Below are 18,767 nucleotides of genomic sequence, written 5' to 3'. Positions count from 1 at the left end.
TTCCTTCCTTCCTTCCTTCCTTCCTTCCTTCCTTCCTTCCTTCCTTCATTCCTTCCTCTCTTCCGTCAAATGGGATGATAATGAGAATACTACCTAGCAGGGTTGTTGTGAGGATCTCATAATTAGTTTATAAAGCTGTTAGCAAACCTTAAAGTTTTATAGCACTTTATAGCCATTGTAGATATTAGTACCTGCTGTGCCACCTAGCTGATAACCATAAATATCTTTATCCTCCTTCCTCTTCTTTGTGGAGTTGGGAGGCTGTGGGGAAAAGGGGAAGAATATTGCATTTAATGTGAGCCTCTTTTGATGTATTGGTAAGTTTCTCTGACCTTGCTTTCTCCCTCTTTTAAAAAACTCTTTGTTATAAGAGAGGAGGTGGAGAAGCGCATTGCATCCACAACTCCTCTTTGTCAAGGACTCCTGAAAGGGTGGAGCTGATAACACCCTCTTGGTCTGGTTGGATTAATGACTTTAGCAGTAGATGCTGGTGGTTATTGTGTGACTACTTCTCTGCTGGATTCAGTATTTAAACCTCCTTTACTGGAAAAGCCCCTAATTCTAGCTTTGAAAAAAGTGCCATATGTAAGTAAAAGTTAATTAAAGAGAAAAAAAAAAACGCTGGCCAAATGAGGAAGCAACTGGTTGTTTTCTCTTTGGGATGGGGGTGGGGGTCAGGATGGGAGAAAGAAAGAAGGAAAGATAAGCTTTAATGAAGGGATATGAATTGCATTTCTCTCTACTAGTCCTTATCCATTCACTTGACAGAAACCTTTTCCAATTGGAATAAACCAGGTGACTTATAGGTATTGTAGCCTAATCTGGGACTCCCCATTGTTGGGTGGCCCCATGACCTTGAACTGGAAACACTTCTGGGAGACTGAGCTGTTTACATGAATCTTGTACAGAAATAAGGAACAAGGTGGGGGTGGGGGGTGGCTGGCACAGGCCTCAGCAGCTCTTTGGACGTTTGCCAGGACGTTGCAGTGGAGGCTGTGGCCGAGGGCTGGTAGTTATAAGGGGCGGACTCGTCTACCTGCCCCTGCCTTCTTCCTCAAGCTGAAGTTATGGTCTGCTTGTGCTGTTAAAATAGACTTTGTAACTAAGCTATCAGCTGACAGAAGACTCAGAATCAATCTTTAAGCACCGGATTCCTGGGTAGGTAACAAAGTTAAGTTTCTTTCTTTTTTCTTTTATTATCCTTTACAAGAGGAGGCAGTGTGAAGTAGTGGGTAGAGAGTAGGCCTTGGAGTCAGGAAGACCTGGGTTTGAGTGCTGCTTCTGACATCCTGGCAGAGTGATCCTGGACAATGTCCTTGACCTCTCAGTGCCTGGGGCGGCTCTCTTACCCCCTAAGAGGCTGATCTGCTGTGGCCAGAGGAGTTTCTTCACCCTGGAGTTCTCTTGGGCTTGGGCACTATTGGGGTCTAGAACAGCTTGAGCCTTGAGCCTAGAACAGCTTCTGATTGATCCAAGGATGCTGTACTCAACTGATGTCAACTCCATGTTATGTCTCCATATACTAACAGTGCCTTGCCTACGGTAGGCACTTATGAAATCCTTTATCGATTGATTGATTATGGCATACGAGGCCTCTTCTGGCAAAATGGAAACATACACACTGTGTGTATATGTATGTTTGTGTATTTTTAATGGTCTAGGATGGAGCTGTCTGTCTCCTTTAGATAAATTACCCTGAAACCTATTGTTTTTATCCTGTGTCATAGAAGAGGGGAAGAGGGGGAAAGAAACAAGCGTTTAACTAAGCATCAAACACTTTGCCAAACACTCTGCTAAGCATTTTACAAATATTATCTCATTTGATCCTCACGAAAGCCTTGTAAGGTAAATGCTGTTATTATCCCCATTTTATAGTTGAGGAAACTGAGCTAAACAGAGATTATGGAAGGCAAGGCTGAAATTTAGTGAAAATTAGAATTTTTTTTATTATGGATACCTCTATTTCAAATTTGTTGAATGTCAATCTGAACATAACCTATGAATGTCATGTGATTTTCTTTTTTAAAGCACATTTTAAGATGATGGTAGGTCACGAAGTGGGTAGAAAGAGAAGGCTGAGGGGAAGCATAGCCATGGCTGAAATAAATGGGTTCCCCTAGAGAGAGGAGCATAGTAAGCTGTGGATCAGAAGAGCAGAGGCTCGAACAAAATTGTTGAAGTAGGTCACTCGTTGGAAAAAGGTAACAGAGGGTGTGCGAGCTCAATGAGTCAAGAAAGCTCATGAGATCTGATGCTGTATTTGGAAAGTCACGGTGCTCAGTCCCAGGGAGGTGAGAGTCCTTTGGCAACCTGCCCTGGTCAGATCACAGCTGGAGTGTGGGTTCAATTCAGGGCACCACTTTTCGGAAAAACATTGAGTTTGATCAGTCATTGGTGCAGTGAACCAAAAGATGTTTATCCTCCAGAAGAAATGTGGGCTAGAGATTAGCCTTGCTCAGCTTGAGGGCAGAACTATTTGCAGCCTTTGTAAATTCCCAGAGAGGCTGATTTAAAGTTGAAAAACTTGCAGACACTTTTTCAAAAGTGGGACGGGCTGTCTGGGCAGGGTGGTGGGTTCCCTCTTCCTGGAGGTCCTCAAGTGAAGGATGCTCACTTGTCCTTTCCGTTCTGATGTTCAGTGATTTCCTGATTCTGTCTGTGAAAAATCAGGGCGCCCCCTCCCTCTCTGGACACTTGCCTTTGAGCTCAGGCACCTCTGCTAAATGGAACTCCTTTACCAGGAGTCTGGCCGGGACGGATGAGCATGGATTCATTATCCCAGGGTGACTTCAAGGGAAAGCTTATAAAGAAAAGTTATTCATGCCACAGAGAGTTTCAGAAATCTGGTAAAGCTTTGGAGGGTTCTGGGTCAGCTCAGAGCGCGATAAAGCATCAGAGGGAGACAGCTTGATACTTCCTCTCCAGAAAGGGATGTGGCAACACCCCACTTTCCCTAGAGCGATAGACTGAAAGTTGGCATGCTTCACCTTTCGATAGTTGGGGTATCAAAGTTGGATTGATGGTTACCCTCTCGATCTCTTCGATGCTAGACCTGAGGAGCGCCTGGATTCACATTCTGGCTCCCCCACTTTCAGCCTGTGTGTCCTTGACTTTATCTCCCTGGGCCTCAGTTATCTCATCTGTAAAATGAGGAGATTGGACTAAATGATCACTAATGTCTCTTCTGACTCTGAGTATGCTATTTTAAATAATATAAGATATCATTATTTATATATATGTATACATATACATATACATATGTGAATGAATGAATACCTGGGATTTCATTGGCATAGGGAATTCCTAGATGAGGAAAACTTTTCTACTAATTCTGGGGCTGCACCTTCCCTGAAGTGCACAGTCTTTTTATTTTTCTTTTTGGTGAGGCAATCAGGGTTAAGTGACTTGCCCAGAGTCACACAGCTAGTAAATGTTGAAGTGCATAGTCTTAAGGAGGTGCCTGGGGCCAGTGTTGAGTCCAAGGAAGGACTTGAACCCAGGTTTCTGGCTCTAAGGCCAGCTCTCTAACTATTGTGCCGTATTGTCTTTCATGTCTGTATTTACTTATTAGTATACATGTTTGTCCAACAGGTAGATTTGAGCTCCTTGAGGGCAGAGTTTGTTTTGTTTTTATCTCTTTATCTAATAATAGCTAGTATTTATACAGTGTTTTAAGTTTTTCAAATATTTACGAGTATTATTTCATTATGAAAACATGAGTTATTTACAAATATTATCTCATTTGATCCTCGTAACAACCCTGTGAGGTAGATGCTATTATTATTCCCGTTTTACAGTTGGGGAAACTGAGACAGGCAAATGTTAAGAATCTTACAGTGTGCATAGTTCTTGGCACATAGTAGATGCTTAATAAATGTTTATCGAGTCCAACTGAATTTAGTTCCTCCAATAATGATTATGACATGACTACGATAATATAAGTGGAAAGAACACTAAAAAGGAAACTAAAATCTTGAGTAATTCTAATAACCAGTATCGGTCCCAAAGAGAGGCACAAATTTGCCCAGGTTTCTCCAAATTCCTCTTCTTCATTATTTCCTTTTTTTAAAAAATTTATAATTTTTATTTTCAGTTCCAAATTCTCTCCCTCCTTCCACCCCTCCCTACCCATTAGAAGGCGAAAAACTCTTCATGGTTTGTAATCATACAATACTAGTCTATTATATTCATATGCCGTTGTTCCACAATTTAATATTTGAGTACTTGCGGAGTCTTCTGTAATATGCTAGGTGAAGACTACTTAACATTGTACTGAGATCTCTTTGAAATGAGTGCTCATGTGGCTAATACACTGGGGTCAGCGATTTCATAAATATGGGACCATTGGGTTTTAGAAGTGAGAAAATATCCCACTGCACATAATTTCCCTCCCCCCCTCCTTCACAGAAATAGGAATCCAGGGGTCTCTCCCTCCTCTTCATCCTCTGATGGTATAGCATTTGCTGTGGCTCCAGCATCCCATAGCCAGGAAAGCCTCTCCTTGTGTTCCCCAGGTCTCCACAAGCAAACTCTGCTCCTGCTGGACCAATCCATTTTAGTCCAGTCAGCATTTATTACGGACTGCCATATGCAAGGCAAGAGATGACCTGGTATGGTGGCTAGAGAGTGAACTTAGAATCAGGAAGACCTGGGTTGAGTCTGGCTTCCGATACGTAGCCGCTGAGCGACGCTGGGCCTCTCGTGTTACCTGGTTCAGGGTCTTAGTTCACTACCGCTATAAATTACAGAGTATGCACATTAGTAGAGAGAGTTTCTTCTCCCAGTTCCCTGGACCAATGAAAACATGAGTTTAGTCCAGTGAAAATGTGCAAGGCATTGTGCTTGTTTCTGGGCACTCAAAGTCAAGTAAAGTCTACTGGCATTTATTGAGCTTCTACCGTCTGCAGTAAGTTATGGTCAACTAGCGTTTATTAAGAGCTTGCTATGTGCCAGTAAGTCAGTGAGTCAGCTAGCATTTATTAAGCATCTACCATGTGCCAAGCACTGTGCTAAATGCTGGAAATACAAAAACAGGCAAAACTCCCAAGCCCTGCTCTCCAGTCTAATGGAGGAGACAACATGCAAAAAATAAGATACAGACAGAAAACATTGAAGGTAATCTCAAAGTGAAGACAATAAGGTTAAAGAGGAATTTAGTTGAGACTTGAAGGAAGCCAGGAAGTGGAGTAAGGTGTAAAAAGACTGGAAAGGTGGGGAGGAGCCAGATCATGAAAGGCTTTGAATGCTAGAGGATTTTTATTAGATCCTGGAGGTGATAGGGAGTCAGTGGAGTTTATTGATTGGGCAGTAACATGGTGGGACCTGCACTTTGGGGAAATCGATTTGGTGGCTGGAGGATGGTTTGGAGCAGGGAGAGACTTGAGGTAGACAGCCCCACCTACAGCCTATGCTAATAGTCCAGGTGTGAGGTGATGAGGGCCTGCCCCAGGGTGGGGGCAGGTGAAAGAAGAGAGATGTTGTGAAGGTAGAAAGTAGAGGATTGGCAACTGATTAGATGAGAGAGGGGGAGAAGCCAGGGTCAAAATAGGAATAAAAGAACTTCTGCCCTCAAGGAGTTTACATTTTACTGGGCAGCACCAGCTTGGAAGCAGACAGGTAGGTTTTGAACCCTGACCCTGTGACCCCAAATGCGTCGTGCTTCCTCCTGTACCATGCTGCCTGTCTCTTCAGCGTATTTTCAAAGTTGGCTTTGGCTGTGCACCAGGAGTTGTTAACTTCAATTAAAACTCAAGTAGCCTTTGATGTCTAGCAGTCTATTTGTTTTTTCTTTCAGGAATCAGTTATAAAACTGCCGGAAGAAGCCGTAAAAATAGCCAGGATTCCTGATAGCTTTTCAAAGTTAGGTGCCCTTTGGATCTTCTATTCTAACATTATCATGAGGTACTGGGTGGGCTTGTGCCACAAGGTGTTGTATAGCACAGTGCCAGGCATATAGTGGGCACTTAATGAATGCTTAATGATGACTCGATGGGGGGACCGTCCGTCATATTAAAGGATCCTACTTGGGTAGCTTGTGAAATTGGTTAAAGTGTTATTCGCTGAATTTTGGAGAAGAGGATACTTTTCGGTTTCTTTTTCCTATTATTTTTCTGGGTCATCCTATGCTGGGTAGTCTATTGTCAGCGCTATGACTTGCAGTTGGGTGAGCAGTTCATGGACCTAGTCGGTCCTTCATTGTGTCGATTTTGAACAAACACTGCAGGTGGACAATGAGGAAATTGTCCAGAAATGAATGGGAGAAGAGCCGGCTTACCTTTGGGTAATTGTTCAGTGCTCCCCGAAATAAAACCCCATCTCTTTAGCTCCAGTAACCTTTTGCTGATACAGTATGACTATGGATCATGGACCCCCACTGTAATCGTGAAGTGTCAAAGTGGTGGGTATTGAACATCAGTAGGTTTCAGCATATTGCCAAAGAAAGCTTCTTGGCAAGAAGCGGTGAGAAAGATAGGTCAAGGAACCTCTGATCTTGTGGATTGGGTGTTCCCTTCAGTGGTGCAGGTTGCTACCCATCCATGCCTACTCAGTTTGGGTTGCTTTTGCCCATATTCTCCTGTTCGTCCCTCGTAGGGGGTCCACTCAAAATTCTGGGGGCTTCACTCACTTCTCTGAATAGCCGAAGGATACCACTGTAGTACGTTGTATATAAGTACCTGTTGCTTATCTGTTGCTCGTCAGATGGTTAGAGCATCTTTGAATTTGATCCAGTGTTAGAAGAGGCCACTGGGGGGTAGTGGAAAAAGCCCCAGGTCTGGAGTCAAAGGACCTTGGTTCAAATCTTGCCTCTGATGTTTAATGACCTTGGACAAGTTACTTCAATTCTCTGGACCTCAGTTTTCCAATCTGTAAAATGAGAGAATAGAGAGATGATCCCCAAGCTCCCTTCCCATTGCCTATAGTGGTGTCTACTGCCAAAGGGGGTGAGCACCTCAGGGAATTAGAGATCTATTTCAAATATACGATTGAGTCATAAAATACTTAGAAATATAGTTGTTTTTAGAGAGGTAACTGTCTTAGCAGGAAGAGGAATCAGGGAGGTCTAGATTCAAATCCTGTCTTAGATGCAGTGCTTAGCACAATGCCTGGCACAGAGTAGACCCTTAATAAATGTTTATTGACTGACTATTGATGGACTGACTGACACATATTAGCCATGTGATCCCTGGACAAGTCATTTAACTCCTTGAGCCTCGGTTTCCTCATTTGTAAAATGCAGGTAATCACTGCATTCGCCTCTCAAGAGAAGCCCCAGTGAAATCACTGTTTGTAAAGCTCTGATATAAATATTAGCTCTGATTGTGATTATGAATCTGTGGGGCCCTGCTCCCCAGTGCCTTGTGTGATAAGCCATCAGCAAGTATTTATAAAGTGCTTACCACGGCCCAGGCAACGCAATAATGTTGTAGAAAAGGGAATTTGTTTATGAATCTTTAGAATGGAGCCTGGAAAAATAAGTGGTTTATGAAGAGATGAATTTGTCAGACTTCAGGTTAGCCGGTACCGGGGAATATCGATCTCTCCATCAGTCAACGAGCAATCATTAAGCAGCTGCTGTGTGCGGGCGGTGTTAGGACACCGTCTCAAACCAGTCTCGGGGATTCAGATTGTCTTCACTCAGTTCTCAGCCATCTGGATGTTTTGGTCTGAGGTCCAGCCTTTTGATTTTGTTCTCACGGTGTTTTCCATGATAACTTGAGCCTCACTCGAATGAATAAACGTTGGTTTTTTATCTCCTTCACACTTCTCTTTGCTTTAAAAAAAGAAAAAGAAAACTCTTGCCACATATCTATCTATCTGCATATGGATATACACGTGTAACTATATCTATCTGTCTAGTTTAGAAAAGCAATTCTCGAATTGGCCGTGTTCAGAAAAGAATGTCTGGGAGCCTCCTTCTGCACCCTGGGGCTATCACCTCTCTGTCAGGGGTCTTGGAGTATCGGGTCCGTTTCTCTGGATTTGTGGCTGGGCACTGCATTGATCTAAGGCCTTCCCAAGTTGCCTGGGAAGTTCTGCTTGGCCTGAGAGGGCAGAACAAAGAGACACTGGGGGAACTGGGAAGTGTTGCAGAGAGGAAGCTCTGGGCTCAGTGTCGAAGAAGGCTTTCTTACAGGGGGAGCTCTCCTGAGTGGATTGGGTTGCCTTGCTAGGGAGGTGGTGAGCTCCCCATCACTGGGGATCTTCAAGCAAACGCTGGAGGGTCCCTCGTGGGGGATGATTGTACAAGTGAATCTTTGTCTAGAGTAGACTCTGAGGGCTCTTCTCTGATTCTTGGATTGATTTGGTCCTCTGGGAGAAAACTGAGGAGAAAGCAGTGGAAAGAGCACCAGCTCTGAAAGCAGAGGACCTGAGTTCAAATCTTACCTGGGTTACCTTGGGCATGTCTTAGATTTGGAGCTGGAAGGGACCTTTCAGAGGCCTTCTTGTACAACCCACCTATTTTACAGGGAAGGAAACTGAGGCCAAGAGAGGCTGAGTGATTTGCCCAGGGTCAGTGCTTGGCACATAGTAAAAAATAATAATAAAAAATACTTGTTATTATAAATCCTTGTTGCTTGAATGACTTTGGCAGTCTGGATTTGAACCTGGCTCTCCTGAATCCTCTCTTCACCTCTGTAAGGCTCAGTTTCCCCCTAAGTAAATTGAGGAGGCTGGATTCCGTGGCCTGTCTTGAGGCCCCTTCCATGATCCTATAATCTTGAACCTCTGCTGGAGCAAATCCAGGTCTGATTTTCTTTCCTCACCCCCACCTCCCCTTCCCCACCCCTGCCCTCTGTTTTCCTCCGTGGCATGTTTGTGCTGTTCTGATTTGGACTTTGGTTCATTGATAGGATGCCAAGATTAAGAGGCATTGAAAAGGGGTTTTTCTTTAACTAGATGTGTTTTTTGACTCCTGTCCCAGCTGCTGTGGCTGCCCCTGGAGGCCTGGGTGGTCCTGGCCATACTCTGGGGCTTAAACCTTAGAAATAGGAGCCCTGAATATTAGAGAGCATGGAGGGCTCCTGGACCCCCAGCTCCCAACTTGGGATCTGGGGCTTGGGAGTGAGAGAGGGCACCATCTTAATATCTCACACATATATTTCATCATTTAAAAATGCATATGGAGCACAGGTCATAGATTCAGAACTGGAAGGGACTTTAGGGGCCATTTCATCCAACCTCACCTTTTTACAAATGAGGAAACTGAGGCCTGTGAAGAGAGGTGATTTGTCCAACGTGACATAGTGACAGAGCCCAGATTCCAACCGGGTTCTTCTACATATGAATCCAGGGTGCTTTCCACTGGGCCACACTGCCTTTATTTATTAATCTATTTATTCACCTATTCATTTATTCATCCCTTTATTTATTTATTCAAATAGTATTTTATTTTCCCCCAATTACACATACCACACTGTCTTAATAGTAGGTTTTTATCTTGACGCATTTTCTCAATCAACAGTCACAAATTAATACAATCAACAAGCATTATTCCATGCCCTGTGTGATATACAAATACAAAGTGAAACTATCTCTTTTAGGTTTTTTTTTTTTTTAGGCAATTGGGGTTAAGTGACTTGCCCAGGGTCACACAGCTAGTAAGTGTCAAGTGTTTGGTGTGAGGTTGGATTTGAACTCAGGTTCTCCTAACTTCAGGGCCGGTGCTCTATCCACTGCGCCATCTAGCTGCCCCTGAAACTATCTCTTTTATTGTTGTTGTTTAGTAGTTTTTAGTTGTGTCTGACTCGTCGTGACCTCTTTGGAGTTTTCTTGGCAGATACTGGAGTGGTCTGCCCGATGAGAAAGCTGAGGCAAACAGGTTAAGTGAGTAGCCCAGGGTCACACAACTAGTAATTATCTTGACGCAGCCGCTGCAGTGGTGAGCATGAGACCAGCTCAATACTCTTAACCGGAGGCGCATTGATGAGGCGGGAGACAGCGAGATGGCAGAAGCTCCGTTTATTAAGTGCTAGTAGCATTCTTTTATATCCCTGGTAACACCTGATCAGAGCGTGGTCTCCACGTGATAGCCAATCACCAAGTCTGCTGGACACCTGCAGCCCTCGTGTCAGGGGTATGAGCAGGACTTTTCTCCTAATGAAAGGAGAGCCGAGCCAACCGTGGGAGCTACATGTCAGCAAAGGAGAGGTCTTGTGAGACTTCCTTGTTTTTGCCCCGCAACAGGTTGTGACCCTCAGCTTCTGCCAAGAGAAGCTAGAACTCCCATGGGAAAATTCTCCCAACAGTATCTGGTGTTGGATTTGAACTCAGGTCTTCCTGACTCCAGGTTCAGCACTTTATGTACTGTGCCACCTGACTGCCCAAGACCATCTCTGCCCTTTAGCAAATTACATTTTTGGATGTTGAAAAGGGGTCTTTAGACTCGACCTCATCATTCGACTGAAACTGCTTTCTTCAAAATTATCAACAGTCTCTTAATTGCCCAATCCGGTGGTCTTTTCTCCATCCTTCTGGATCTCTCTGCATCCTTTGGCGTTGTTGATCTCCTCCTTCTGGGTACTCTTTCCCCGGGGTGGGGAACCTGCAGTCATGAGGCCACATGTGGCCCTCTAGGTCCTCAAGTGCGTCCCTTTGACTGAATACAAACTTCACAGAACAAATCCCCTTAATAAAAGGGGTCTATCCTCTCTGGACTTTGCTGCTTCATCCTGGTTCTCTTCCTGCCTGTCTGACTGCTCCTCTGTGTTCTTAGCTGGACCTTTGTCCAGTACTGTGTCCCTTAAGGTCCACCCCCAGGACACTGTATTCCCTGTCTCTGTCTCTCTCTGTATCTCTCTTTCTCTGTGTCTCTCTCTGTCTCTCTGTCTCTCTCTGTGTCTCTGTCTCTCTGTTTTTGTCTCTGTCTCTGTCTCTGTCTCTCTCTCTCTCTCTCTCCACCAGCTTGGTAATCTCATCCACTCTGGTGGGCTCAATTGTCCTCTGTCAGAGATGATTTCCAGATTCATATACCAGTCCTAATCTCTCTCCTGAGCACCAGCCTTCCATCACCACCTGCTTTTTGGTGATCTTAAACCTGAGGTTGCCTTGGCGTATCAGACTCAACATGTCTCAAAAAGAACATCTCCCTCTCCTCTCCCTAGCTTTCTCTTCCTGTGAAGGGCCCCACCCCGTCCCTGGCACCGGAAGGTGCCACACCCTCAGGGTCATCCTCACCTTCTCACTCTCACTCATCCCACTTATCCACTCCAAGTTCTGTTTAGAAGTGAGCAAGAAAGGAAACTGAGGCATGGCTTGTAGAGGCTTTGTCTCTGAGAAGGAGAGGAGAGATAGAGCATGCCGGTGCGGGAGATGGTCCAGATCAAGGGAAGGTTTCCAGAGGATGCAGGAGGCAGGAGGCAGGGGCTTGTTTGTTCATAAGCAGAGGGGAAGGAGTCATCCATTGGGAAAAACTGAAAATGAGAGTGTGGATGGTAGAGAAGGCAGTCTTCCAGAGAAGACTAGGGGGGATGGGATCAAGGGTGCGGGTAGAAGAAGGGTCACCCCTGAGACAGGGTGGAGACAAAAAGGGAATTGGCATATTCATGAAGCGGGTTTGGACCGTTGGTATAGGGAAACTCCCAGGCAAGGACAATCCTTCCACCAGTAGAGGTTAGCAGGTGTTTTTTGCAAGCTGTAGTCCTAGAGCAGAGAATCTTAATCTAGGGGCTGTAAACGCGATTTATTATGATTATTTTGATACTCGTAACTCAATATAACTGGTTTCCTTTATAATCCTATGTATTTTATTTTGTATATTTAAGAACATTATTCTGAGAAGGGGTCCACTGGCTGTACCAGACTGTCAGAGGGGTCTATACCATCCAAAAGGTTAAGAAGCTGCAAAAGGGGCAGCTAGGTGGCGCAGTGGATAGAGCTCCAGCCTTGGAGTCAGGAGGACCTGAGTTCAAATCTGACCTCAGATACTTGACACTTACTAGCTGTGTGACCCTGGGCAAGTCACTTAACCCTGATTGCCTCACCCAAAAAAAAGCAAAAAAAAAAAAAAGCTGCAGAAAGGTGCCCACAGCACTGAGAGGTTAGAGGACTTGTCCAGGGTCACACAGCTAGTAAGTGTCAGAGGTTGAACCTGAGTCTTTCTAGCTACTGGGATAGCAGCCCCTGTACTGCCTCTAGGCAGCTCTGAATAAGGACTTCAGGCCATTCCCTCACATTGGACTTTTTTTTTTGGTGGTGTTAGGAAGGATTTGTGGCCTTCACAGGCAAATGTCCTGCAAAGAAATCCCCACCTGCCTTAGACTCTAAGGCTCCAGCAGGCAGGGGCATGGCTGGTCACTAGGGAGAGAGAGCCTCGCCATGCACAAAGAGGGGCTTTTGCTGGGATGAGACCTGATGGGTCTGCCCACATTCTAGGGGGTTGGAGAAGCCTGGGAAGCGGGCCCTTGAGCGACCTCCTCCAGCCTGGCCAGAGTGACCTCTAACTGGGCTTGTTAAGCATGTGGTTACGGAGATGCCAGATAACCCAGCAGCTTCCTCTGGGCCTCTGATTTCACGACTTTGGCGCGTCTAGACATTTTTGGCTGTAAGTGTTTCTGCTTCTCTGGCCTTGGGAGTAAAGTCTGAACTGTGCTTTTGGAGAGAGAGTGTGTGTGTGTGTGTGTGTATGTGTGTGTGTTTATAAGGCTTACACCTTAAGAGTAAAGTGTACCAGGGCCATAGATTTGTAATAATAACAACTACAACAATAACTAACATGTGTATGTGTGAAACACTTTATATACATGATCTTATTTGATTTCTAAAACAACCTGGGGAGTTAGGTGCTATTCTTATTAATATTGCCATTTTACAGATGAGGAAACTGAGGCTAGGAGAGATGAAGGGATGTATCTAGGGTCATACAGCCGGTGAGTGTCTAAGGCAGGATTGGAACTCAGGGCTTCCAAGCTCAAGGGCACTTGGCATCATGCAGTCTACACAGATGAAGATGAGACTCAGAGGTTAAGTGAGTTGTCCAAAGTCACCCATGCAAGTGACGAAGGAGGAATTTATTAAGAGCCTACTATGTGCCAGGCATTGTACTAAGCTCTGAGGATACAAAGAAAGGCAAAAGATGGTGTCTGCCCACCCAGAGCTTATGATCTAATCCTAAAAACACCCAAACAACTCTGCAGGTATGAGCTATCGGCAGGAGAAACAGGAAATGACCCACAGAGGGAGGGGCTGGCACAGTCTTCCTGCAGAAGGTGGGATTTTGGCCAGACTTGAAGGAGGTCTGGAAGCGGGCCTCAGGCTTTAAACCTGGTGCCCCTCTAGAACTCTGGGTCACAAGAAAGCCTAGTGGAGTGATGCTTATGTGTATGGGAAAGGTTAGGTTTTTTTCCTGCTTCTCCTGATGATTCCTGGGAGACCTTGAACAGCCTAGCTTACTCCCAAGGGCTTTGCATCATCTTCAAAATGCAAAAGGACCTGTGGGAGGAATCCACAGGCAGGCCCTTACCTCACTTCTGCCCTTCCCAGGCCCTGGGAAGTTGGAACAAGAGGGGCAGGGGCTGGGGCTGCCCCTTGGGTGGGAAAGAGCCCAAGCTTGGGCTCTGATGCCCCCTGGCTTTTTAACCTTGAACCGTGGGGCCTACGGGAAGGATGCTGTTCCCAGAGCCTTGGGATCTGAGTTCAAATCCCAGCTCTCCTACTGATGAGCTGTGTGACTGTGAGTGGTCCCGTTGTCCCTGTGTGAAATGAAGGGCTTGGACCAGATAGCCCGTGGGGGGCCCACGGCCTCCACTGGGCCTCTGTTTCCTCCCCTGTGAACTGAGAGACTTGGCAAACAATTTACAAACAAACTTTACCTACAGACAGTCTCTGAAGTGGAGTAAGAGCCGTCTTTCCCCGCAGGGCCGTAAGAGGAGAGGGAGAGTGGCCGAGCATCACCGTGGAAGGCGTAGCCAGGCTAAATAAGAACTTCTGATCAGAGAATGCAGCTTTCTATAGCCAGGCTTGGCGGCGTGCTGCCTGCTGGCCCTGGACAAGTCCCTTCTTCGACACGGTTGTCTTAGGGGCAGCTGGGTGGTGCAGTGGACAGAGCACCGGCCCTGAAGTCAGGAGGACCTGAGTTCAAATCCGGCCTCAGACCAAACACTTGACACTTACTAGCTGTGTGACCCCGAGCAAGTCACTTAACCCCAATTGCCTAAAAAAAAAAAAAAATAGAATGAGACACTGTTGTCTTCATCTATAAAATGAGGGGGCCGCCTCAGAGATCTCTAAACTCCATTGCAATTTATAATCTGAGGTCCTGTGATTGAGTCCAGCCCCGTCATGTGCTCGATCAGGAGGCCATCTCGTCCTCATCTGGGTGACCCAAAGCACTGGCCTTAGGGTCAGGATACCCTGAGTTCAGATTCCTCCTGAGACGCTTACTAGCTGTGTGACTCCTCACAAGGCATTTAACTTTTCTGAGCCTCGTTTTCCCCATCTGTAAAATGGGGATAATAACAGCACCTACCACCCAGGTAAAGTGCTTTGCAAAGTGTCATATAAATGCTAGCTATTATTATTACTGCCAATAATAGTGATCATTTAGAACAGGACATCTAATCCAACCTCTCATTTCACAATCATGGAAACTGAGGCTCAGGGAGAGGTCAAGGGGCTTCTCTGAGGTCACAAAGGTGGTAAATAGCAGCACGGGCCACTTTGTCTGGGGCGCCTTCTAGACACCAGAGAATTGCTTTAGCGGTAGAATTGCTTAGGATGGAAGGAATCAGGGAGACCAGATTGTTTCATCTCTCTGGGCCTTCGTCAGTTTCCTCCTTTGAAATGAGGGCAAATGTATCCCTTTGGGGCACCTTGCCCCCTAAGGCTAAGATTCTATAATCTGTGGAGTCAGGAGATGAAACCTCAGAGAGGTGGACTTGGGAGCCTTTGTTCTGGAGGAGAAGCACCGACTGATTTTCTAAAAGGTCATCCTTCCCAAGGGCGTGGTGTGTGGTTTCCTGGGCTAGAGAGACAAATCCTTGGGTTGGGTCCTGATGTGATGGGAGACTTCAAAATACCCTTCAGTGACTTTCAAGTTTGGTGGTGAAATCTTGTATTTTTGGTCGAAATTCTCACCGGAGGTTTGACCAGCTTTGTCAAAGGCCAATGTAGAGGCTCGCTCTGGAATGAATTCCACATTTCTTCGGCAGAGTGCAGGGGTCAGGGAGTGTGGCTCTTGCCTCTTTGTTGTGGGACCCAAGACCAGCCTTCTCCCTTCCCTGGCCTCAGTTCCCCCGTCTGTAACACAAAGGGGCTGTGCGTCTTTCTGGCTCTAACAGGCTGTGGGTCTGTGCGTCTGAATGACCCCACAAGAAGGAGAGAATCGGTAACAATTACTGGGTTCCCTGGCCAGAGAAAAGGGCCTGAAGCCAGTCCGCAAGTTTGCAGGCCAAGTCTACACAGCCCTTGCTAGGCCGCAGAGGTGATAGATGTTCCTAAAGGGCTAGGCTTGAAATCAGGAAGACTACCTCGGGTGCTCAGAGCTGTGTGCCCCTGGGCAAGTCTTCTGGCCTCTGAGCCTTCTTCTTTGTCCTCATCCCTGGTGTCCCGACTGATGCTTGGATGTGAGGCCTGGCAGCCAATGGGAAAAGCTGCTGGAAAGGGGGCAGGCAACCTGCACCCATCTATAGCCTCTCCCTTCTTCCCAACCTATGATTTCTGCATTTGTTTTATCTTGTGTCCCTGACAACTAGACGTGTGCAGAGTAGGTGCTTAATAAATAAGGAGTGGAATGGTGATCAGGAATCCTAGATTTAGAGCCTACTCCTAGCTTTTACAGATGAAGAAACTGAGACCTAGGGAAGATAAATGACTTGGCCAAGGATACACAGTGGCAAGTGGCAGGGGCTGGATTTGAACCCAGAACCTTTGACTCTGGATTTGGAATCAAGTGAATCTCCACCCACAGGATTACTTCATTTCAGATGAGATAATTTACTCAAAGTGCTTTGCAAATCTAGACTTAAAGTGCTTTGTCAATGTTTGTTATTATTCTTGTTTTGGCCAGTGGAATAAAAGCTGCCCTCCATCAATTCCTCTTCTGCTCTTCCCCCAAAATAAAAAGGATAGGATGGGCACGTTCTTTTTTAAAAATCATTTTATTTTTATTTTCAGTTCCAAATTCTCTCCCTCCCTCCACCCTCCCCCAGCCATCGAGAAGGCAGGATGGGTATGTTCTAACAGCAAGCTGAGTTTCCTGTTCTTGGTTACCAAGGCAACATCAAGGGCTTGGAGCCTGCACTTTCGTTTATGTTAAATCCTACTTTTCTGTGCTTCGTTTATCCGTTCTTGTCAAGCTCCTACTGTGTGCTGCACACTGGTGGGCTGATTCCCAGGCTTCCCGATTTTATACAAATCCTGTTACAGCATTTTTTTTTTTTAACTAAAAGAAGTCAACACCCATAAAGCCTGGGATGTCATGAACCGTTTCGGGCTCTGGTTTCCTTTGCTCCCCAGCGTCCCAGAAAGTGGGTTTAACAAAGTCCCAGCGGCTCCCGTGCATCCCTCAGGCTTGTGAAGGATTTTCCCCTTTGGTTTCAGGCTCTTTAGAGATGGGTTGATGCTGTGAAATTGGACAGACTGCTGATCCCGGGGCTAAGGGTGGAGAATTCTGTATTAGAGGAAGAAATCACGTAGGCGTGTGTGGATGCTACATCTTGACTGGGGGTGGCGGTGGCAGAGGGGGTGGGGAGTGCCCTCCCTGGTGTGTCTTGGTAGCTGGCTTTGTTTCTAGAGTGCTTGTTAACTGAGGAAGGATGGCACAGAGGCCTCTGACAGTGATGCTCCTCACTCCTAGGCTGGCTGCCCTTGAATGTAGGACATCACCTTTATGATGCTGGGTGGGCATGTCACCCGTGTCACCTCCCTGGGCCTCAGTTTCCTCACCTATAAGATGAGAGGGCCCCAGGGTTTGTTCCGGGCTAGATTGAGATCAGTTCGCTCCCCTCTTGGGAGCCCCGGGGCTCATTCACGGTTCCTTTGACCTCCTTGCACCACCTGCTTTTCCACCTGGATTCCTCTCCAGGTAGGCCCATTACCCAATAAGGTGTTGGTTTCCAAAACTCTGCACCTGTTCTGCTGCCCAGGAAACCTACACACAGTGTTTTTTTCTGTTAAAATAACACATAACAAAGCAATAAGGAAGTTATACACGTTTGAAAAGCCCTGCTTATCCCGGCCTTGCATGCCATGTGAGCCGAGACCTCTCCCTACCAGCCCCACCCTGCCCTTATCTCAGGACGGTGCCGACTGATTTCTGTCTCTCGTCCTTCTCCGGACCCCAGAGTGAGACTTCGGCAAACCAAGACCCAAGCAGAGGGCGGGGAAGCCCTTGGCCTGGATTCGGATCATTCTCCTCCTTCCCTGGCTCCACCAGTCGTGGATGACCCTGGATGCCCTGGGCTCTGGCCCTCCTGAGCTGCAGTTACAATGCTCGTTCTTCCTGGTCATCGGCCAGTTGTGGGATGGGCCAGACCCGGGCACAAGCCGAAGCGGGCATTCAGGCCAGGCCGCTGGGGAAGCTTGGGATGGAAAAGGCTCTAGAGTCTAGATAGGAGAACGCCCAGTCTGGCGAGTGGGGGCTCTGGCTAATTCCCAGGCCTACAGTCCAGGAGGAACAAAGCAGGGCGTGAGGGGCCAGGTGTGACGTGCCTATGGAACTGCTGGATATAGAGTCAGGGACCTGGGTTGGAATCTCAACTTTGCTTTGTGCCAACTGGCTGTGATCTTAGGAAAGTCACTTCAAGTCCCTGGGCCTCCGTTTCCTCAAATGAGGAAATGTGCTATACATGGCACATAGTAGGGCTGTATGAATATTGGTGATGGTGTTGACAATGATGAAGAAGATGAAGGAATTCTGTCAAATGAGAAGGTTGAACTAGATGACCTCTAAGGTCCTGTCCAGTCTGTGAGCCAAGGATCCGTGAGATGCTGGTCAAGTCACTAAACTGTTTTCTGCCTCAGTTTCCTCATCTGTCAAATGAAAGAGCTCAAAGGAGCTGGTCTCTGAGGCTTCTTAAAATCCTAAATCTAGGTTCCTATGATGCTACCTCACCCCCACCCCAGGAAATGGCACCCCAAGAAGAGACGCTCTTCTTTAGACTGAAGGCCCGGGTGGGGAGGCTTGGTTACCAGGCTGAAAGTGCTCAGTTAATCACCTGAAATGGGATAAAAGGTTAGAGCCTGCTGGGAAGAGCTTAATGACTAATGCATTAAATTGTTATTTAGCCTTTCTGTTGTGCATTGGGGTCTGCATTGCTGGGCCCTCCTGGAGGGCACTTCACTGGCTGATTGTACTGGTGGTTACCAGTCTGGGAGGGGGAGCCCCCAGAGAGCAGGGACTGATTCCTCTGTGCACTTTTGTGTCTCCAACCCAGCACACAGTAGGAGCTTTAGTTGTGGCGCTTTTATGTAACTATCAACTGATGACATCAATGGGCAGTGAGTAAACTCCCCAACCAGCTTAGTCTAGTATTGTCCTATTGAAGCATAAATAGGGAATTGAGGTTTGGAGACTGTGTGAAAATCACCCAGTTAGAGACCATGGCCTGGGGCCCCTCCAGGGTAAGAACAAGTCTGAGGCCTGAAGGAGATCCTTATTGTCCAGGAGTGGAAAAGAGAACCCCCAAAACTGGAGAATGAAGAAATGCAAAGCTGGGGGTTAGCGCTATACATGGCACATAGTAGGGCTGTATGAATATTGGTGATGGTGTTGACAATGATGAAGAAGATGAAGGAATGCAAAGCTAGGGTTTAGCACTGTGCCTGGCACA

The 18,767-nt window shown here is 46.5% G+C and overlaps 1 protein-coding gene across 2 annotated transcripts in view; it reads left to right on the top strand.

Moving 5' to 3' along the window:
* SNX10 (sorting nexin 10) overlaps positions 1-18,767 on the top strand; it is a 70,321-nt gene that overhangs the window by 17,455 nt on the left and 34,099 nt on the right. The window contains exon 1 of one of the 2 annotated variants that reach the window (XM_027872454.1): positions 1,029-1,158. The exons of the other annotated variant lie outside the window; for it this stretch is intronic. The gene's annotated coding sequence lies outside the window, so the exon portion shown is untranslated. Of the gene's footprint in view, positions 1-1,028; positions 1,159-18,767 lie in introns of those variants that run through there. 2 annotated transcript variants of the gene reach the window in all.

This window comes from Vombatus ursinus, unplaced genomic scaffold (genome assembly GCF_900497805.2).
Source record: "Vombatus ursinus unplaced genomic scaffold, bare-nosed wombat genome assembly UNPS02014799.1, whole genome shotgun sequence".
NCBI classification, from domain to species: Eukaryota; Metazoa; Chordata; class Mammalia; order Diprotodontia; family Vombatidae; genus Vombatus; species Vombatus ursinus.
Note: the sequence above shows the minus strand (reverse complement) of the source record. Positions and strands in the feature narration are given on the sequence as shown.